Genomic DNA, 23,105 nt, shown 5'->3' with positions numbered 1-23,105 from the left:
AACAAAACACGCTTCTGCTCCTTCAGCATTTATTCTCCAAAGGATATCGGGTATCCCCCTCCAAAGCTCAAATTTCTTCACCATCCATTACCTACCTTGGCATAATTCTTCATAAAAACACACGTGCTCTCCCTGCTAATCATGTCCGATTGATCTCCCAAATCCCAACTTCTTCTACAAAACAGCAACTCCTTTCCTTCCTAGGCATGGTTAGTGCAGTCAGAATTCTTATACAAGAGCCGGGACCGCGTTCTGTAACCTTTCTGTCCAAACGACCTTACTGTTTTGGCCTAGCCCTCATGTCTGTGCGCAGCGGCTGCCACTGCTTTAATACTGTTAGAGGCCCTAAAAATCACAAACTATGCTCAACTCTCTACAGTTCTCATAACTTCCAAAATTATTTTCTTCCCCCAACCATTGCTCAAGACTACACTTATGCTGATAAGGTAGCTAAAAATGTAGCCATCAAAAGGCATCAGATGCCATCACTCAGGACAATGCTTATGCTGGTAAGTTAGCTAAAAAAGCAGCTAGCATTCCAACTTCTATCCCTCAAGGCAGTTTTCCTCCTTCACATCGGCCACTCCCACCTACTCCCCCGCTGAAACTTCCACCTATCAATCTCTTCGCACACAAAGCAAACAGTTCTTAGACCAAGGAAAATATCTCCTTCCAGCCTCACAGGTCCATTCTATTCTGTCGTCATTTCATAACTTCTTCCATGTAGGTTATAAGCTGCTAGCCCATCTCTTAGAACCTCTCATTTCCTTTCCATTGTGGAAATCTATCTTGAAGGAGATCACTTCTCAGTGTTCCATCTGCTATTCTACTGCCCCTCAGGGATTGTTCAGGCCCCTTCCCTTTCCTACACATCAAGCTCGAGGATTTGCCCCTGCCCAGGACTGGCAAATTGACTTTACTCACATGCCCCGAGTCAGAAAACTAAAATATTTCTTAGTCTGGGTAGACACTTTCACTGGATGGGTAGAGGCCTTTCCCACAGGGTCTAGGAAGGCCACTGCAGTCTTTTCAGACATAATTCCTCAGTTTGGCCTTCCTACCTCTATACAGCCTGATAATGAACCAACCTTTAATAGTCAAATCACCCAAGCAGTTTCTCAGGCTCTTAGTATTCAGTGAAACCTTTATATCCTTTACCATCCTCAATCTTTAGGAAAGGTAGAATAGACTAATAGTATTTTAAAAACACACCTCACCAAGCTCAGTCATCAACTTAAAAAGGACTAGACAATACTTTTACTACTTTCCTTTCTCAGAATTCAGGCCTGTCCTCGGAATGCTACAGGTTACAGCCCATTTGAGCTCCTGTGTGGACACTCCTTTCTATTAGGTCCCTGTCTCATTCCAGACACCAGACCAACTTAGACTGCACCCCAAAAAACTTTCATCCCTACTGTCTTCTGTCTAGTCATACTCCTATTCACCGTTCTCAACTACTCGTAAATGCCCTGCTCGTGTTTACACTGCTGGTTTACACTGTTTCTCCAAGCCATCACAGCTGGTATCTCCTAGTGCTATTCCCAACTGCCCCTCTAAATTCCCTCTTAAAGTAAATAAATAATCTTTGCTGGCAAGGCTATGCTGAACCTCCTTGGGCACTCTCTAATTAGATGTCCTAGGTCCTGCCAATTCTTAGTCCTTCAATACCTGTTTTTTCTCCTTCTCTTACCTTGTGTCTTCCGTTTAGTTTTTCAATTCATACAAAACCGCATCCAGGCCATCACCAATCATTCAATACGACAAATGTTTCTTCTAACGACCCCACAATATCGCCTCTTACCACAAAATCTTCCTTCAGCTTAATCTCTCCCACTCTAGGTTCCCACACTGCCCCTAATCCCGCTTGAAGCAGCCCTGAGAAACATCGCCCATTCTCTCTCCATACCACCCCCCAAAAATTTTCACTGCCCCAACACTTCAATACTATTTTGTTTTATTTTTCTTGTTTATATAAGAAGGCAGGAATGTCAGGCCTCTGAGCCCAAGCCAACACATCGCATCCCCTGTGACTTGCACATATATACCCCCAGATGGCCTGAAGTAACTGAAGAATCATAAAAGAAGTGCAGATGCCCTGCCTTGCCTTAATTGATCACATTCCACCACAAAAGAAGTGAAAATGGCCAGTCCTTGCCTTAAGCGATGATATTATCTTGTGAAATTCCTTTTCCTGGCTCATCCTGGCTCAAAAACCTCCCCCACTGAGCACCTTGTGACTCCTACCCCTGCCCGCCAGAGAACAACCCCCCTTTGACTGTAATTTTCCTTTCCCTACCCAAATCCTATAAAACGGCCCCACCCTTATCTCCCTTCACTGACTCTCTTTTCGGACTCAGCCCGCCTGCACCCAGGTGATTAAAAAGCTTTATTGCTCACACAAAGCCTGTTTGGTAGTCTCTTCACATGGACGCGCATGACATTTTGTTCATTCTTTTTTATTCTTTTTTGCTCTATTCTTGTCTGCTGGTCCTGTTTCAGAAAGATAGTCTTCAAGCTCTGAGATTCTTTCCTCCACTTGGTCTATTCTGCTATTGATATTTGTGATTGCACTGTGAAGTTCCTGTGTTGTGTTTTTCAGCTTCATCAGATCGGTTATATTCCTTTTTCACCTATTCTGGCTATCTGGCTATCAGCTCCAGTATTGTTTTATTATGATTCTTAGCTTCTTTGCATTGGGTTACAACATACTCCTTTAGCTCAACAAAGTTTGTTGTTACCTACCTTCTGAAGCATACTTCTGTCAGTTCAGCTATCTCAGCCTCAGTCCAGTTCTGTGCCCTTGTTGGGGAGGCCTTATGGTCATTCGCAGGAGAAAAGGCACTCTGGCTTTTTGAGTTTTCAGCATTTTTGCGTTAATTCTTTCTCATCTTTGTGGACTTATCTACCTTTAATCTTTGAGGTTGTTGACTTTGAGGTTTTTGTGGGGTCTTTTTTGTTGATGTCGTTGTTTTCTGTTTCTTTGTTTTTCTCTTAACAGTCAGGCCACTTGACTGCTGCAGTTTGCTAGAGATCTGCTCCAGACCCCAGTTGCCTCACTTTTTCCTGTATCTGGAGGTATCACTAGTGAAGGCCACAAAACAGCAAAGATGGCAGCCAGCTTCTTCCTCTGGAAGCTTCATCTCAGGTGGTTTCTGATCTGTTGCCAGCCCTCATACACCTGTAGGAGGTGGCTAGAGGAGGTTTCACCCAGTCAGGAGGAATGGGATTAGGGACCCACCCAAAGAAGTAGTCTGGCTGCTTTTTGTAGAGCAGGTGTGCTGCACTGGGAGTTGGGGTGAGCAGGGCCCTTATAGTCTGGACCACCTGTATTCTCCACAGCTGGCAGGCTGGAGCATCTGAGTCCACTGAACCATAAAGATGGTGGTTGTCCCTCTTCAAGGCAACCCATCCCAGGAGATATCAAAGCTCTATCCATAGAGCCCTGGTTGGAGTGACTGAAGCCCCTGCAGGGAGGACCCAACCATGAGGAATGGATTGGGGTCCCACTTAAAGAAAGAGTCTGGCTGCAATTTGGCAAGGCAGCTGCGCTACATTGTGAGGGACCCTTCCTTGTGTGGTCCATCTGTATTATGCACAGCTGGCAGGCTGGAATGGCTGAGTCAACTGAACTACAGAGATAATGCCTTCCCCTCCCTCCAGGAGCTCTGTCCCAGGGAGAGATCAGAGCTCTGTTCATAAAACAGTTGCCGGAGGGGCTTAAGGAGGTCCTCTCCAGTGAGGAGGAGTGACTTGGGGTCCCACTTACAGAAGCAGTCTGGCTGCTTTTGGGTAGGGCAGGTGTGGTGCATTGTAGCAGAGGGAACCCTTCCTAGTTCTGACCGTCTGTATTCTATACAGCCAGGAGACTGCAGCAGCTGAGTCGACTGAACCACAGAGATGGCGGCTGCTCCTCCCCCTGGGAACTCAAACCTGTCTCAGGCAAACTCCCACCTGCTGCCATTGGCTGGCTGGGATTCCAAGCTGGTGGTCTTAACTTATGGGGCATCATGTAAGTGGGGCCTGAAGAATGGCATTGCTTGGCTCCCTGGATTCAGCCCCCTTCCTAGAGATGGATCTCCTGCCTTGCTGGTGATTGTGGCCGGAGTACATAAAACTTCTGGGCCTCTTTGTATGTGCCTGAGTGGCTGCTCTGCCAAGACAACACACAGCTCTGTGTATCAGACTCAAGGCTCTGGTGGTGTGGACTCATGAGGGGGTCTCTTGATCTGCAGGTTGCAAAGATTCATGGGAGATGCATGGTTTCCTGGGTTGCACAATCACTTACCATTTCCCTTGGCTGAGGATGGAGGTGCCTTTGACTCCGTGCTGCTCCAGGGTGGGCTCCCCACCCTGCCCAACTTTTCTTCGTTTTCCATGGGCCAGTGGTTTTCCTAGTCAGTCCCAATGCGAGAACCTGGATATTTCAGTTGGAGACACTGAATTCATTTGCCCCTTTTCATTCCTCTCTGTGAGTGCTGCGGGCAGGGGCTTCTAATTGACCATAATGGATTGATCTCCCCATGGTGAAGTGTTTTAAGAAGGAAGAACAGGTGGGATCGTGGAAAATCAGCACAGCATCATGGCTCAGAAATAGACTCTGCAGCCAGGCAGGTTGCTTGGTTTGGAATTCTGGTCCTGCAACTTACTGGTAACCTCTCTGTGCCTGAGTTTCCTCACAGTTTAAATAAGGATAAAATAGTATCTACTTTGTAGGTCTATTTGCAAGGTTTTCAAATTCTTGGAATAGTACCTGGCTCATTATACATGCTACAGAAGTGCTTATTCGATTAAATAAATAAAATCATTTTTGGTAAGAAAACTCTGAACATTGTATGGTTTAGTAGAGGATGCTGACAAGAATAAATAATTAAAACATATTATGAAGTAAGCATAAAAGGTAGTGGTAATGCAAAGATGAGAATGAGCTCTGCTTCCTGTGATTTGTGTGAGCAGACAAATGTCACTGTACTCAGAAGCTTAAAGCCTAGTAAGGGAAGCTGACATGAATGAAAACCAATTGGAAAAAATGTTAGAGTAGAGGTATAAGCAAGAGTGATTAATTTCAACTTGAAAGCAAATGGGGGAGGTTTCACAGAGAGGGGTCCAGCATATTGGTTGATTGCTTGGGCTCCAGAATCAGGCCAGCTCAGTTTAATGCTGACTTTGTACCTCACTGGTTTTCTGACTTGACCTCTCTAATCCTCCATCTCCTTATCTGTAAAGTGGGGATAAATAATAATGATAATAATATGTAGCTCATAGGACAAATAAGAATTCACAGTTAATGTTTTGAAAATCTTGGCACAAGGCACTCAATAAATGTGAAGTTTTTATTATTATTACGAGTTGAAACTTGAGTGGGAAAGAACTTTGTTGGCATTAAACATGAGAAAAGGCCCAGAAGTTGAAAAGCATTTGACATAAAGAACAGCAAGTCAGTGCCACTTAAACTGTAGTCACCACCGCCAGTCAATGAACAGCTTTTTACTGGTCCATGAACAGGTAAGTATAGAAATTGTGAGTAAGCATTTAGAAATAAAAAAAAAACCAAAAATTGAAAAACTAATTTTATGCTTTTTGGCATACTCGTTGTACACTTGTAATAAAAACTGTGCTTGTAGTTTTTGTCTCTTATTTGCTAGCTGGTTTTGAATTGTGTTTTACAGAAATAATGGTCCATGTCAGATTGGAAATAATAAAAACTTTTCTTTTACCGTTGATGGTTTGAGAAAAAAGTAATTCAGTGGGGTTTGATATGGCATCCGAGAGATGATTCTGGAAAGGTGGGTCAGGGCCATGTTTCTGAGGACCCTCCAATGCCTCACAGAGTTCACATTTTTTTTGTGGGCAACAGGGCTAGTAAGGTTTAGAGGGATTGTTAACCGAAGGTGAGTGGACTTTGCACATTTTGTGTGTTTTTTTTTTCCCTAGTCAGCATGTGCTTTTTCTTTCTTTTCTTTTTAAATTAAAAGTTCTGTTTTGTTTTTTTAGTTAAGAGGAGAGACTGGAACTGCTCAGTGTTTCACAAAGATAACTGTTTGTATTTGATAAGAGTTTCCTTAAACAAAGGAATTTGCACTTATCAAAACATAAAGCACTGAAAACACTGAGCACATACTCTGTGACCAGAATGCGTGTGACTTGTTGAGATAAGCCACACCAGGTAATCAGATGAGTCTCCTTTCTTCTTGGGCACCCTCATATAATTAAGGCACAAACGAAAGAGAAAAGACTCTTTCTCATCTCTCAGTTCTGGTCATCTCCTCTGCCTTCCATCATCACCGCCTAACAATCCTACACCTGGCAGGATGGGAAAACGGTTTAATAATCGCTTCCCTTTGGGAGGCGTTTGACAGCTCAGAAAGCATGGCCTTTACTCAGGCTCAGAGAAACACAAAAACCTTTCACGTTTTCCTTTCAGCTTCGCAGCCCGGTCCTTCTCTACCTGCACGGGCACCCATCGAAGCACAGGACCCTTCTGCCAAGCCATGCGCCTTCTCAGGCCCCTGCCACCCGCCTTGCCTGAGGCTGTGCTTCTGAAAAGCACGCGGCCCTGGCCTGCGCACCACCCAGTCTGAGGGAGACGCCCCTGCACGAAGGACTCAGGCCTAGGGGCTCGGGACCCAGAGCGACACTCAATTTTCTAACAGGAGCCACAGCCCAGAAGCTGAGCAGCCCTCCGGCCGATCTGTGTCCCTGAGGTCGCCCTTGGAGGGCGAGTGAGACCCCCTGAAGCGTTCCGGAGGTGGCGCCCGGCCCCTGAGTCAGGTCTTTGCCCCGCCTCTCGGCCCGCGGCCTGGCCGGCAAGCAGGGCTGCAGTCACGGGGCGGCGCGGAGGGCCCCAGCCTGGTCAGGGGTGTGGCCGCCGCCACCGTAAGGCTAGGCCGCAAGCCCGGTCCTGGGAGCCGCCTCCTTCGCCGCCGTAGGAGCCGCCCCATCAGGTGCGTTTGCAGCCGACCTGGCAGTGCCCGCGGGCGGCTGGACCGAGGCCTTGGCTCCTACCCACAGCGGTCGGGCGGGCTGAGGCTGGAGCAGGCCAGGGGCGGGGGCAGACGGGGACGGACTTCCAACATCGCTCATTCGGGGGAGTGACGGGAGGACCTGGCTGGGGAGCGGCGGGTGGGCAGCCTATGGCTGGCCCTTCGTGACACTGGAGGCACCGAGCCTAGAAATGGGGAAGCTGTGACGTGGGGGTGGGGGAGGATGCTGCGGGACAGCAGCGAGCAGGGCCCTCAGCCGTCCTTCCCAAGATGGTTTTACTTCCCGTCAGCAACAGGGCTCAGCCCCAAGCCGCCCCTTTCACCCCCCCATCTGCAAACATTCCTGGTCCCCCTGAGCCTCCAGTATGCTTTATGCAGTTCTTTTGGGGTTCCTTTCGCATTTTACCGTGTACTTTCGCTTTTGATGCATCTAGTTGCTGCTACTAGACTCTCCTAGAATCTAAGTACCATGAGGGCAAAGTCCCATCAGACTTAGGACTCAGAGCTACTCGATAAGTAATTGAATGAGTATCTATGCCGTAGAACTGAGTGAATTAACAAATGAGTGAGTGAAATGAGTGCATATGAGATCCAACTGAATGAATCAGTGCATGAGTGAAAATAAGGATATATGAAGTGGAAGCAGTGGAGATGCAGGCTTACAACTCCTATGTTTTGATAGCTTTCCAAAAAGTTGTGTAAATGTTGCACTTTTGCAAATGGAGGCATTCTGATTGGGACCACTTAAAAAGAGTTCTATTCTATGCTGTTAAAATAATCTCCAGAAGCGCCCCCTGGTATTTCCATTTTTGGTGGACTTGGCTTTATGTGTTTGCTTAAAACAAAATATGCCTAGGTTTTTTCTTGCTTGTGTTTTGTTCACTTCTACTTTGGACATTTAAAGAATCATTGTCACTATAATATTTCATGCATTTCTTAAAGGTAAGGGTGACTGTAAAGGCAGAACCATATGACTCTGACTTATTTGTAAAACCAGGCATTTCTTTTTGAATTCAGAGTTATTAAGACTCTTGTCTGTTTTCCTGAGACAGGTGCTGGCTGATTTGCAGGTGACTGAAGAAGGCTACATATGGCCCACAGAGACATTTATCTGTTTGTAAACACATAGGCTTAGCACATAGCTTTAATACAGTTGGTCACTGCAGCAGTTCTTAGTTTCCAGGCCCAGGTTCCAGAAGAGCCGGATGACCTTGGACTTGCCACTTGATCTCTTTAGGTTTTAATTTCTTAATCTCCAAAATGAAGGTGTTTAGCTAGGGACCCTTCCTGAGTTAAACCTTTGGGATTCTTTTTTATTAGGGTTAGAAGGTGAAATTACCAATGATTTCCTGGAGTTCTGCTTACTTCACCTCCTCTGTTTGAGATTCCATAGCATTTTGTCTCTGCTGTCTTCTCTGCTATTTACAATTCATTTCCTTTCTTCTCCACATCTGCAATAAGAAAGCCTGGGAGCTCAAGATAAGTATAATAAACCCTAGGCTGGTGGGGAGAAAAGAGGGCAAGATTTTCTTCTACATTGTCACAGGCTCCTGGTCCTGGGTCTGACTTGTTTCCAGTGCAACCTAGTCTGACAATGCTATATATTCCCAGTGTATCTGGGGAACTACATCCCTATTTCTTTGCATGCATTTGAGATTAGTTATCATGGATCACATTTTGGAGCTGGAAAGACCTTGGAGATTTTTTAAAGGCACTTCAAAAGTCATTATACATACGTATTTAAATATTTTTCCATGCTACATTTAACAAACACAAAGTTCCAAACATGTTAAGTAAAATGAAATTAATGTTACCTACTTCAGTTAATTCAAGTTTATAAGGAGAAGTGGAATACACGTGTTGCTTGGTGAAAAGGGCCAACCCAAAGAGCCAGTTATGAGGTCATGTGTCATACAGGCATGGAATGTTACAAAGCTGATATTTATGGGGCACTGACCATACACCAGGCACTGTTATATTTAATCTTTTTACTTATATTGCCCCATTTAATCGTCACTATATACCTAAGAGCTAGATACTATGGTAATTCCTATTTGACCTTCTTAACTAGAAACAGCATTTGGAAAATGGGAGAGTTAGGACTCAGAACTCAAGCAGATGGAAACAGGGTTTCTCCCAGAAACAAGACAATCTTGCCAGGAAAGACTGTGTGACTTTGAAGAATGTGGTCTCTGTGTGTGTTCAAGCATATATACAAACCCTGCGTTATTTGGGTAAATGAATTTAGAATGAGAGTACAGGGTGAAATGATTAAGACTGAATTATAAGGGAGTTGGTTGTTTTATCATTTTGAAAATTATTGAATTCCATTGAGATTCTAGGAGACTCTGATACTTTGACCTAGGTGCCCATGCATCTTAATTTTAAACGTGTTCAGACTTACCAATTTAGGGAATATAAAATGAGTGGCATCAAGAGTTGTCATCAGTGAATGGCACTTAAGGGCTTTGAACCATGAGTGCCAAGCAGTGTTGTTTCTTGAACTAGCTTTGTGCCCTTGGTAAGACACTGCCTTCCAACCTCCTTCTTTATAAGACCAACAGTCCCTAGTATACACAAAGAACAATGCCTACATCTGTGTAATCCAGAGACAAGAATGCAGGATGGGTTTCCAGAACTCTTATAATTAATTGATGAGAGCAAAAGAGGAAAAGAGAGGCCCGTAAAATAAGTGGGAAATTATTTTGTTTCTTTTTTGTCAGCCAAGTTTAGCCCCATGGAAAGCAGAGACCAGTTGTGGCCGCCTGAAAAACTAAGAGCTGATGCCAGTTTGATTTAGCTCAGGAGGCTGAAACCTTCTGCCCCGAAGGCTGGTGTGATGGAATAGACCTTCCCATTGCTCACAATATTATGAAAAAAACATTAAAGCAACAATTTTTATTACTTGCCCTGAAGCTAGAGCTTTAAAATGTACTTTTTCCTCCTACCCTCCCTAAACCACTTAGCTTTTAAAAACAAACAACCCATTCATGTGTTTGTTATAGTCACATTATTAGTTCTTTCTCTTTATTACTGGGCCCTTTTCTTTAATGCAGTGAAGTATCTGGAGGGGTGTACCTCTGGATCTCTGGAATTTTCCTTTAGTTATTTTATTCAGAAAATATTAATTTCAATAACCGTTTATTGAGTGTGTACTATGTGCCAGATAAAGATGAATGAGAACAAATTTAAAAAGGAGAGTGACCCATCTGCAAACAATCGCACCACAGGGTAATGTGGAAGTAGTGGTCACTCACTCTTCCAGGAAAGAGGTGTGACTGGAGCTCAGGAAGACTTTGCAGAGAAGGTGAATTTTGAACTGTGTTTTAAAGCCTGAAGACCAAGCAGAGGGAGAAGGGTATTCCAAGAATGGAGAACAACAAGAGCAAGGAAAAGGAGGCAAGTATGAACATGGCATTCTTCAGGAGATGGGACTTCAGTGTGGCTGTGGTAGGGAGGTCTGGTAAGGCTAGGGCCAGACATTGATGGTCCTTGAATGTCATGTTATTTAAACTTTATCACAGTCTAGATAATCCTTTTCAGCATTATTTTTGTTTTGTTTTGTTTTGAGACAAGGCCTCTCTCTGTCACCCAGGCTGGAGTGCCATGGCAAGATCTCAGCTCATTGCAACTTTCGCTTCCTGGTTCAAGTGATTCTCCTGCCTCTGCCTCCCAAATAGCTGGAACTACAGGCGCATGCCACTATAGCCTGGCTAATTTGTGTATTTTTAGTAGAGACGGGGCTTTGCCACATGGGCCGGGTTGATCTCAACCTTCTGGCTGCAAGCTATCTACCTGCCTTGGCCTCCCAAAGTGTTGGGATTATAGGCTTGAGCCACCGTACCTGGCAGTTTTCAGCATATTTAAGCTGAATTTTAAGCAGAGGAGTGATATGATTGGATTTTCTTAAGAAAATAGCTACAGTAATGTTTCAGAAGAACTGGGGAATGAAGAGCCAGAAGGCCACAGGAAAATGAAGATGCTATTGCCATAGTTCTAATGAAATAGGATAAGGATCTAAACTAAGATAGGTTTGAGAGGCTTTTTGAAAACAGAGCAGGATTAATGACTAGCTGGATATGGGAAATATGTTTAAAAATAATCTGAGGTTTTGGAATCGCTTAACTGGGTGAGTGGAGATGCCACTAATGAGGGTAAGAAACATAAGGTGAGGAAGAAGTTTCGAGAGAAAGACGGTGAGTGAGCGGAGGTAGCTGTGGAACATCCAGGTGGAGATCCCAGGATATAGCCTTTTCTGTAGCTGTGCTGTGATGTCACACAGTCAAGACCTCAGCCAAACATTACAATAGGGTCTCGGTCTAAAAAGACACATCAGTTTAATAACTCACTTAAAAAATACATCATACTTATCTAATGACCATTACATTATATTTCAGGTGAGTTCTTAGAGAACTCTGATTCTTATGTAAGTGCCAGTAAAGGAAAGAAGATGGGAGACTCAAACAATGAGGGGTTATTATAAGCTGCCAGAAGAAACTGAAAAAGAAATACAGACCAGAGTCGTTCAAAGGAACAAAGATAAGGAAATGGCAGGAGAGTTGCAGAGAGCAGTGGTTTCCAAAGACACAGGTATAGGCAGATATGAAATACAGAAAAGAAATTTGAGCTGGTGCTTCCAAATAACTGTACTTCTTTAATGGTAAGGTATCACAAGCTTTGATTTCTCATCTTATTCAGTTTGTCAGGAAGAGACAAACAGGAGATTGTTCAGAGGTGTGGGTGCTGGGCAGAGGGCTTGATCTCATTTTGCAGAGAAAGTGTTTGGAGACTTTGAACTAAGCAAAGAGTAATAGGGAAAGTAAGATAAAAATGAAAAGGGTAATGATTTGGAGAAATTTTCCAGAAAATTTAAGTAATTCTATGACAAACCAGTGTTAACAAAGAAAAAGGGAGATCAATGCAGTGTTCTCTTGATGCAGTGGTATTAGACTTCCTTGGAAAAAAGATTCACATAGCACCTTATATTTAAAAAGCAATTTTATATTTGATTGTTATAAGAACCTAGGAAGTAGGTGCACCCAGGCATTATTATCTTTCTTTTATAAACTAAAAATCTGGCATGAAGGAGGCTGCAGTTTGTCTCATGGCTCAGATGGCTCAGATCCCATGGCTGGCAGGGACTCAGAGCCTTCTGACTTTGGGTCCATTGCTTTGTCCATTGTATCGAAGCCTTGCCTTACCTTGGAACCTTGGCCTCCTGCAGTGTGTCCCCTCCTTCCCTTACCGTATCATATGACGGAAATGTAAAAGTAAAGCAGATGGTATTTGAACACCAAAAGAGCCAAGATCTCTGCAGAGACAGACAGTGACGTGAAAGGATCCTTAGCACTGATTATGCTATATACATGGGGATGTTCATGAAGGGTTGTGCATAGAGCCTATCTATGTAAATCAAATGACACTTTCAATGCGGTAAGGGAGTCCACAATATCAAAGTGTTATGCCTAAATTTTTTATGAGGCAAATAATCCCTGTATAAAATGAACAGTCACTCCTTGATATATTATCTGAATAAATTCAGACTTTCAAATATGGGGTTGACTTAAAGCAAGATAGTAGCCTACATCTATATTTATCATATGTGAAGATTTTTCTCACTTGGGTATTGAATATGAAGATGGGGATCTGGAGCTGGATCCTCTAATTGTTAGAGACCATTTAAAATATAATGAACATCATGACTCGTAGTTAAATCCATCCAGCTACCTTTACTGTTTACCAAGTACCTAACAGGTAGGCCATTGGATGGGGCAAAACTCAGCTGGGAAATGGAGAGACAAGCCCAGCACTGGCACTGCCTTCAGTCTGACAGTTAGACCGCAAGAAAGGCATAAATGTAAATTCACCAATATAGTGAGCCAGGGTAAGAAAGCCAGAAACTCTTATGGTCGTCGAATTCTACATCAGTATTAAAATGAAACCAAGTATATTTCAAAGCAGAGACCATTATATTAGACCCAGAGTTATTTTGTACTGATAAAAGATAACCTCTGTAAGGAAGAAGGGGTAGTTGTGACTCTTATCAAACATCTAAAAATGCATATCTTCAAAATATGTAAAACTAATGATCAGAAGTATGAGACAATAAGCAAAGCTACTTGTAGGACACCTTAGATCTGTTGTTTTACATGACAAATTAAATAGACAGAGTCAAATGGTAATATGCAAGATTTGAATAATATAACTAATGAGGTTAAATAATATAATTTTTATGAGTGAATAGGGATATGGAACATTTAATAGTATATTTTATTAATCAAAAATAATTATATTGTGTATGAATATACATGTACATGATATATATTGGGATATATATGGGGTATATGTATGTATATATATTTCCTTTTTTGCATTAATAAGTTTTTTTATTTTATTGTAAATTGACAAATTATGATTGTATATATTTATGAGGTACAAAGTAATGTTGATATATGTCATAACACAACATTCCATACAATGTGGAATGATTAAGTCAAGCTAATAAGCATACCCATCACCTTAAATACTTATTTTTGTGGTGAAAATATTTGAAATTTGCTCTCAGCAATTTTGAAATATACAACACAGTATAATTAACTATAGTCATCATGGTGACAACATAATCTCAAAAAACATATTCCTCTTGTTTAATAAAAACTTCGAACCCTTTGGCATTCCCCATTTTCCCCAACCCCTCAGACTTTGGTAAGCCCCATTCTACTCTACGCTTCTTAGTTCTGTTGTTTTAGATTCCATATAGAAGTGAGATCATGTGGTATTTGTCTTTCTGTGCCTATGTCTGGCTTATTTCATTTAGCATAATGTCCTGCAGCTTCATCCATGTTGTCACAAATGAGAGAATTTCCTCATTTTTAAAGGCAGAATAGTATTTCATTGTGCATATATACCACCTTTTCTTTATCCATTTATCTGTTGATGGACACTTAGGTTGATTCTATAATTTGGCTATTGTGAATAGTGCTGTAGTGAACATGGGATAGTGCTGCAGTGAACATGGGATTGCATATATCTCTTTAATATAATTATTTCAAATCTTTGGATATGTACCTAGAAGTGGGACTGCTGGATCATATGATAGTTCTATCTTTAGTTTTTTTGAGGACTCTCCATAAAGTTTTCAGTAATAGCTATATGAATTTACATTCCCATCAACAATGCATAAGAGTTTCCTTTACTTCACGTTATCACCAGAATTTTGTTTTTGTGGCAGGATCTGGTTCTTTTGTCCAGGCTGGAGTACAGGGGTGTGATCTTGGCTCACTGCAACCTCTGCCTCCCAAGATCAAGCCATCCTCCCTCCTCAGCCTCCTAGGTAACTGGGACTACAAGTGTACCACTGTGCCTGGCTAATTTTTGTATATTTGAAGAGATGGGGTTTTGCCATGTTGCCCAGACTGATCTCAAACTCCTGAGCTCAAGTAATCTACTCCCCTTGGCCTCCCAAAGTGCTGAATTACAGGAATGAGCCACAGTGTCTAGTGCACTTGTTATTTTCTGTCTTTTTCATAGTAGCCATTCTAACTGGGGTGAGATATTATCTCATTGCAGTTTTGATTTGCTTTTCTTTGATAATTAATGATGTTGAACATTTTTAAATATATCTGTTGGTCATTTTTATGTCTTCTTTTGAGAATTGTCTATTCAGGTTCTTTGTGCATTTTTTAATCAGGTTACTTGTTTTCTTGCTCTTGAGTTGTTTGAGTTCCTTATACAGTTCATCCCTGAGCAATGCGGAGCTTAGGTGTGCTGACTCCCTCTACATTTGAAAATTCTAGTATAACTTTTGGTTCCCCCAAAACTTAACTACTAATAGCCAACTGTTGACTGGAAGTCTTACCAGTAATATAAATAGCCAATTAACACGTATTTTATATGTTACATGTAATATATATACTATATGCTTACAATAGAGTAAGATAGAGAAAAGAAAATTTTATTGAGAAAATCATAAGGGAGAGAAAATATATTTACTATTTATTAAGTGGAAGTGAATAATCGTAAAGGTCTTCATTCTTGTCATCTTTATGTTGAGTAGGCGGAGGAGGAGGAGGAAGAGAAGGGGTTGGTCTTGCTGTCTTAGAGGTGGCCGAGGTGGAAGAAGTGGAGGAGGTAGAAGGGGAGGGAGGAGAGGCAGGCCCACTTGGTGTAACTTTCTGGAAATACATCATAATTTCTGTATGGCTACTTTTCTTTTTTGGAAAATGTTGTAAAGTTTATCTTAAAGTGTTTCTATACAGTATCAGTCTTCCTCTATTTGCTTTAGCTTCAGTGCCCATATCATAGAAGCATTCATGTCATAAAAGAAGTCAAAGTGGTCTTAAATAATCAGAATGGTTCTGCCAGATTGTCTGTTGTTAATTTGCTTTTTGGTACTTTTATATCCTCCTCCTCATCATAAGGCACTGGTTCAGAAGCATTCCGTCAAGTTGTCTTCTGTCAATTCCTCTGGTGTGTAGTGTCTATTAGCTCTTGAATTTCTCCAAGATTCATATCTTGATATCTTCACTCACCACCTTTTTTCCCACTGTATTCACAATCGCTTTCATGATTTCCTTGATTGGCTTTGTCATAAATCCTGTGAAGTAAAACACAACAGCTGGGCACAGTTTTCTCCTGCAGGAACTTATTTTTGGCTTGATGGCTCACAGCTTTTTCTATAACAGTGATGGTGTCTTCAATGGTGTAATCCTTCTAGACTTTCATGATGTTCTATCAGGGTTCTCTAACATAGTGTTGACATCCTTTCCACAGAGTACTGTGTATAATGAGCCTTCAAGATCCTTGTGATCCCCTGATGTAGAGGATGGTTAGAGACGTTGTGTTTGGGGGCAAGTAGAACACTTTGATGTCTTTGATGTTGAATTCATAGAGTTCTAGGTGGCCAGGGGCATTGTCTAATATGAAAATAATTTTAAAAGGCATTCCCTTACTGGCAAGATACTTTCTGACTTCAGGGAAAAAGCATCAGTGGAACCAATCCAGAAAAATAGTTCTTGTTTAAGCCATAAGACTGGCAGCTGATGTTTATCTTTTCCCGTCAAGGCTTGGAGGTTAGCAACTTTATAGATAACAATCCTGACCTTAAACCTGACTGAATTTGCACAAAACAGTAGAGTTAGCCTATCCCTTCCTACCTTAAATCTTGGTGCTCACTTCTCTTCCTTACTAGTAAATGTCCTTTGTGGCTTTTTTTTTTTTTATCCCCAGAATATAGCATGTTCATCTGCATTAAAACCCTGTTTAGGCAGGTATCCTTTCTCCTCGATGATTTTTTAGCAGCTTTGCAATATAGTTTGATATCAGGTAGTGTGATGCCTCCAGCTTTGTTTGTTTTGTATAAGATCATCTTGGTGATTTTTCTTTTTATTCCCTATGAATTTTAGGATTTTTTTTCTATTTCCTTTTAAAATATACTTTCTGGCCATTTTTCTCTCTCTTCATGTTCTGAAATTTCTATTATGTGAAGGTTAGTTCCCTTGATTGTGATTGTGTCACATAATTCTTGTAGGCTTTCTTTATCTTTTTCATTCTTTTTTCTTTTTTCTCTTCTGGCGAATAATTTCAAATATTCTGTCTTTAGCTCCCTGATTTTTCTGCTTAATTGAGTCTGCTGTTGAAGATTTCTATTGCATTTTTCAATTAAGTCATTGTAATCTTTATCTCTAGGGTTTTTTTTGTTGTTTTTACTTCTTTTTCTACATTCTAATTTTGTGTATTATTTTTCAAATTTCATTTAATTTTATATCCATATATCCTTGTAGTTCACTGAACTGCTTTACAAGGATTCTTCTGAATTTTTTTTCTGCCACTTTATAGATCTTCATTTTTTATTCTGCTATTGGAACTTTGTTAGTTTCTTTTGATGATTACAGATGCTCTTTGACTTACGATGGGCTTATGTCCTGTTAAACCCATAGTAATTTGAAAACTTTGTAAGTAAGAAGTGTGTTTAATACCCCAATAAACCAATTGTAATGTCAAAAAATTATAAGTTGAACCACATAAGTGCAGATGCTCCTTGACTTACAATGGGGTTATATCCTGATAAGTACGTTATAAGGTTGTATAGTTGTAAGTTGAACCATCATAAATTGGGGACCGTCTATATTTGTAATCCTTGTGTTCTTTCATGGGTGTCTGCACATTTGAAGAGACACCTTCCTTCTGAGTGCAGTGGTATAATGACAGCCCACTGCAGCCTCCACCTCCTGGGCTCATAAGATTCTCCCACCTCAGCCTCCTGAGTAGTTGGGACAACAGGTGTGTGCCACCATGCCTGGCTACTTTTTGTATTTTTTGTAAATATGGGGTTCCACCATGTTGTCCAGGCTGGTCTTGAACTCGTGGGCTCAAGTGATCTACTTACTTTGGCTTCCCAAAGTGCTGGAATAACAAGCATAAGCCACTACATCTGGCCCCAACAGTTTGCTCTTCTGGTCTTTACAGGTATTCTTTGGCAGGGATTGATCTTTGCTTCTTAGTCTAGGGTGTGATTCTTATTGGGTCAGGTGGTAATGAACCCATGCAGGAAGAGCTTGCTATAGTTAGCTGGGCTGCTGCCTTTGCTCTGAGGTCTGATGGGGCTGCTGGCTAGGCTCCCATGCCTGGGGGAGACAACTGACTGGGCTCTGCTATAATTTCTGACTGGACAAGGTTGTAGGGTATATTTCCTGGCTGGGTGGTACTACTTTTTGGGTTCAACAGTTATGCAGGGCTGCAGGCTGGACTCTGAGTTTAGGTGGAGTTGCTGCTCAAGATGGATGGGGTCTGGAGGCTATGCGGCATAGAACTGCGCAGTTGAGGATTGCCTCTTCCTGGGTAGGGCCTTGGAGTGGGCTCTGAGTCTGGATTGAGTCACTCTTTGGACTTCTGGGTCCAAACCCTATGAACCCCTATGATCCACAGAAATGCCCTGTGATGGTCATCTCCACATCTCCCTCCTGGGTAAGGCATTGGGGTGGTCTCTCTAAAGACTCAAACCAGGCTGACCTTCTCATCGTGTTTCTGTGAACAGTGTGCTTGGCTTTGCAAGTGAGCTGTACCATTGGCTGGTGTCTCTGATTTTGCACCACTGCTGGGAGGAACATAGAGCCATCACCAAAATTTGCACACTGGTCCCTGTGAGCTCTGCCTCCTTTCTTTGTTTATACCTAACCCCAGGAGGTCTAGCCATGTCATTACTGCCAGTATTCCCCATGAGGTCAGACAGACAGAAGTGGACTTTCTGGGAAGTGTCTCAGAATGCTAGGGAGCCGGATGTCTAGAAACTCTGTTTACCTTTTTTTTTTTTTTTTTTTTTACTGTATGGGCCCAGTTAAAAAGATCCTCTTGGCTGGGCACAGTGACTCAAGCCTGTAATCCCAGCACTATGGGGGGCCGAGGTGGGTGGATCATGATGTCAGGAGATCAAGACTATCCTGGTAAACATGGTGAAACCCTGTCTCTACTGAAAATACAAAAATTAGCTGGGCATGGTGGTGTGCACCTGTAATCCCAGCTACTCAGGAGGCTGAGGCAGGAGAATTGCTTGAACCCAGATTGTGCCACTGCACTTCAGCTAGGGTAACAGAGCGGGACTCTGTCTCAAACAAAAAAAAATCCTCTCTCTGCGTGTCACCATGCTGATTTGGGAAAGCAGGAGGGGCAATGTGGTCAATGTGAGATTGTTCCTCTTCTAATGTGGTTTTTATTTGATTCAGCGTCCTATTCATTCAGCTGTCTCCGTTTCTTTCTCAAGTTTGTAAGTTTTCACAAAAGTGTTCTTGTCTTTGGATTGTTGCTTGTTGGACTTTCTGTAGAGGGAAGTGAAGCCAAGTGAAGCCTGGGATTTCCTATTCTGCCATCTTGCTGATGTCACACCTACATATTTACAGAAAATTCACATCCTGCTTGTAACATTTATGAGAGATTGTAAAAAACAAAACAACAATGACAACAACAACAAAAAACCCAAAAGCCTTAAATGAAGACTTTAGTGAATTCCAGAGTCCTTCTTACTCTTGTGCCTTAGTCCTCTGGTTTAGCCCCTGTTTCCAGCTAGCTTTTAACAGGTTGAGATGATGAAAAGAAAACATCTCTTTCTCCTTTCATAACGCTGTGAAGTAGCGCATATAATTCGTCTTCCATGTTTATATACATATATCTCTTTTGTGCCCAGAGCATAATTTTGAGATTCTTTTTTCATTATCAAAATACAATGGATCTATGTTATTCATAACTTATCTGAGCCTGTATTTGTTACATTTGAGTATTTTAAATCATTAATTCCATTTGTATTATATACCAAAATTTACCATCTAAAACACCTGGCTATTCTTTTGTAGGGTTTTTCTTTTCATTAGCTTTTTTGAGCTAAAGCTTTAAGAAAATCAGGGACCAAAGAAAGGCTAGAAAGTGACTGGAGGTATCATAAACACCAATTAAGTTCTTTGAGAAGCAGAAGGTACATCATGGAAGTCAGCATTATTCTGAATTCATTTCATTGCCTACACAGTCCAAATTTTGGTGTTTACAACTTAAACTAATAACTCACTGGCACCTTGCATTTCCTGTGGCTTAATGGTTAAGAACATGGGCTTTGAAGTCATTGTCCTGAGTTCAAATATGGGGTCTACCACCATCACCTATGTGACTTTGGGCCAAACACATATACTCTTTATACCTCCATTTCTTCATCCATAAAATTGAGATGCAAATTATAACTGTCTGCAGTGGGCAGAATACTGTCTTCCCTACCACCACCTATGGTGGCCATATCTTAATCTCTGAAATCTGTGCATGTTAGGTTACATTGCAAAGGGGAATTAAGGTTGCAGATGGAATTAACCTTATTAATCATCTGGCCTTAAAATAGGAAATTGTGCTGGATTATCCTGGGCCCAATTTTAAAGACCACAAGGATCTTTAAAAGTGGAAGCGTGAAGCAGAAGAGGAAGTCAGAGAGTTCAGAAGATGTGACTGTGGAAGAATGTTCAAAGAGAGACAGTGCCACTGGCTTTGAAGATGGAGGAAGGGGACCATGAGCCAAGGAATGTGAGTGGCCACTAGAAACTGAGGAAAGCAAGGGAATAGATTCTTTCCTAGAGCTTCCAGAAAGGGATGCAGCCCTGCCAATACCTTGCTTTTACATGATACATACAGTGTCAGACTTCTGACCTACAAAACTGCAAAATAATAAATTTGTATTCTGATACCAAAGTTGTGGTATTTTATTACAGCAGAAATAGAAGACAAATGCACTGCCATATGGGATTGTTGTAAGGGTTAGGAATTGGAAACCTTTAGGACAGACCTGCCACATGGTAAATGCTCAGTTAGTATTAGCCACTATTACTATCCATTGGTACTTTAGTTTCCCTTCTGTCTTTGCTCTTTTGTGGTAGTTGTCTTGTAATTACCCAAATTTTTGGGTATATTCCCTACCAAGACTATGGCCCTAGGTGTTTTTCACTCTCATTTTAGTCTATACTCAGCCTCCAGTAATTTGTCAAAATTACCATTTCAGAGTTCCTACCATTTTATGGTTCCAGCAGCTTCTGTTCCAGGTGAGTAGATCTTGGCTCTGACTCTCTGGATTTGCCTGTCTCTCCAGATTTTAGGGTGGTAGTTTGCCCTGCAACTTCAGTTCTGTGTGTGGTCCAAGGAAAGTCACTGGTTTTTACTTTGTTTTGTTTCATTATTATAAGGACATGAGTGCTGACTTCCAAGGTCTTTACATGTTGGTACTGAAATTGGAAGTGTAGGCAGTGCTCTTTACCCTATGGCTTTAATAATCTTTCTATACACATGAGATCTTCATCTCTACACTTGACTTCTTTCTGATTTCCATTATCTGGTTTCCCCTTCATTAATTTCATTTCCAAGCATGCTTTTTCTGTATTTTCTATTTAGATTAGTGGCTTCTCAATGTAAGGGATAGTAGGTAATTTGATGTGTCTGAAATACAGGGTACAAAACAGGCCCATAATCGGGGAGATTACCCTTAATTCTCCAACTTTCCTGAATCTTTTTCTTCAGAATTAATAAGTCACCAAGGGCTGTTGTGTCTACCTATGAATTTTGCCCACATCCTTGCTATCATTGCGCTAGTCCTAACCCTTGACTCAGCCAAGCAGAATATTTTAAACCACTTTATCATCTATACTGCCTCAGAGTTGGATCATAGGTTGGATCATGTTGCTACTGTATTTGCTAGTGCTACCATAACAAAGTCCTGCAGACTGGGTAGGTTAAACAACAGAAATGAATTTTCTCATGGTTGTGGAGGCTAGAAGTCCAAGATCAAAGTGTCTGCATATTTGGTTTCTTCTGAGGCCTCTCTTTTTGGCTTGCATGTGGCCATCTTTTCTCGAGGTACTTACATAGTCTTCTCTCTGTGCATGCACACCCCTGGTATCTCCCTGTGTATTCCAGTTTCCTCTTCTTATATGGACACCAGTCAGATTGTTTTAGGGCCCACCCTGATGGTCTCATTACCTTAACACCTCTTTCAAAGCCCCATTTTCAAATAGTCACATTCTAAAGTCCTGGGAATTAGGGCTTTAACGTATGAATTTTGGGGAACACAATTTAGCCCATAACACCGACTGTATCCCTCTATGTATTCTGTACTCGTGAATGTATAATGAATCACCTACGAAGATTTAGAAAATACTGATTTTGGGGTCTCACCCAACTTCTTGTAGGTTCTGAATCAGTAGGTCTGAAATGGGGCTGAAAATACATTCGGTGTGTGTGGGGTGTGTGTGTGTGTGTGTTTACATTTCTCCCTAGTGCTTTCCCAGGTTTCCTAGACTCTTTAACATTATTGGTGAACATACTATAAATGTTCATACCTTTGCTCATATTTGTTTTTTAACTGGAAATTCTCTTCCTACCATACGTCTATGAAAATTAATTTAGCCTTTGCTGAGCTGGAATATCATCTTTTCTGTTATCTTTTTCTTATTCTCTCCAGGGATAATCCTGCAATACTTTATTGTGATTTTATTTTAGTTTATATAAGTACTGAAGAATTTATTTTGTTTTATATGATAGTCATTTGCCTTCTTCTTTCACTAGCTTTCTGAGACCAAAGAGGACATATTCTTTATTTCTGTATGTATGAAGCAGTGGACATTGTTCTGAAGATAGTAGATAATTAATCTTTGCAGTGTGAAAAATGAACTAGTTAATACATGCTAATATTTTTAGTGTGACTTTTTGTACAATGGAGACCACTTGGCAAAAAATGAAAATATCAAAGGTAAAACAAGTGGCAGCCTTTTTTTAAAGAAAAATACTTTACTTTTTTTGAAAAGCAGTTTTAGATTTATAGCAAAATTGAGAGGAAGGTGTAGAAATATCCCATGTACTACCTTCCCCTCACATGTACATTCCTCACCAGAGTGGTACATTTGTTGCAACTGATTAACCCATACAGACATATCATAATCTCCCAAAGCCCATGGTTTATATTAACATTCACTCTTGGTAGTGTGCTTTCTATGGGTTTGGATTGCCCTAAAAATCTGCTGTACCCTACTTGTTCATCCCTCCCTTCCCCTCACTTCTAGCAACTACTGATCTTTTCACTGTGTTCATAGTTTTGCCCTTTCCAAGATGTCATATAGTTGGAATCATACAGTATGTAGTCTTTTCAGATTCACTTCTTTCACTAATATGCATTTACATCTCCCTGTCTCTTTATGGCTTGATAGCACTTTTCTTTTTAGCTCTGAATAATATTCCATTGTCTGGATGTACTAGAGTTTATTTATTCATTCACCTACTAAAAGTCATCTTGGTTGCTTCCAAATTTTGGCAATTATGAATAAAGCTGCTCTTTACATCAATGTGCAGGTATTTGTGTTGACATGTTTTCAACTCTTTTGGGAAAATATTAAAGAACGCCATTGCTGGATTGTATGTTAAGAGTATGTTTAGTTTTTTAAGAAACTGTTAAACTATTTTCCAAAGTGGGTGCACCATTTTACATTCTCACCAGCAATTAGTGAGCATTCCTGTTGCTCCACATCCTCACCAGCATTTGGTGTTATCAGTGTTATGGTTTTTGGCTATTCTACTAGGTCTGTAGTGGTATCTTGTTTTCTTTTCCATTTCCTT

The 23,105-nt window shown here is 41.3% G+C and overlaps 1 protein-coding gene across 2 annotated transcripts in view; it reads left to right on the top strand.

Annotated features, from left to right (window-relative positions):
• The first annotated feature begins 6,766 nt into the window (after positions 1 to 6,766).
• CPQ (carboxypeptidase Q) overlaps positions 6,767 to 23,105 on the top strand; it is a 333,027-nt gene continuing 316,688 nt past the window's right edge. The window contains exon 1 of one of the 2 annotated variants that reach the window (XM_011936992.1): positions 6,767 to 6,941. The gene's annotated coding sequence lies outside the window, so the exon portion shown is untranslated. The remainder of the gene's footprint in view (positions 6,942 to 23,105) is intronic. The other variant, XM_011936993.1, reaches the window with a different exon arrangement.

Source organism: Colobus angolensis, unplaced genomic scaffold (assembly GCF_000951035.1).
Source record: "Colobus angolensis palliatus isolate OR3802 unplaced genomic scaffold, Cang.pa_1.0 Scaffold16, whole genome shotgun sequence".
Lineage (NCBI taxonomy): Eukaryota > Metazoa > Chordata > Mammalia > Primates > Cercopithecidae > Colobus > Colobus angolensis.
Note: the sequence above shows the minus strand (reverse complement) of the source record. Positions and strands in the feature narration are given on the sequence as shown.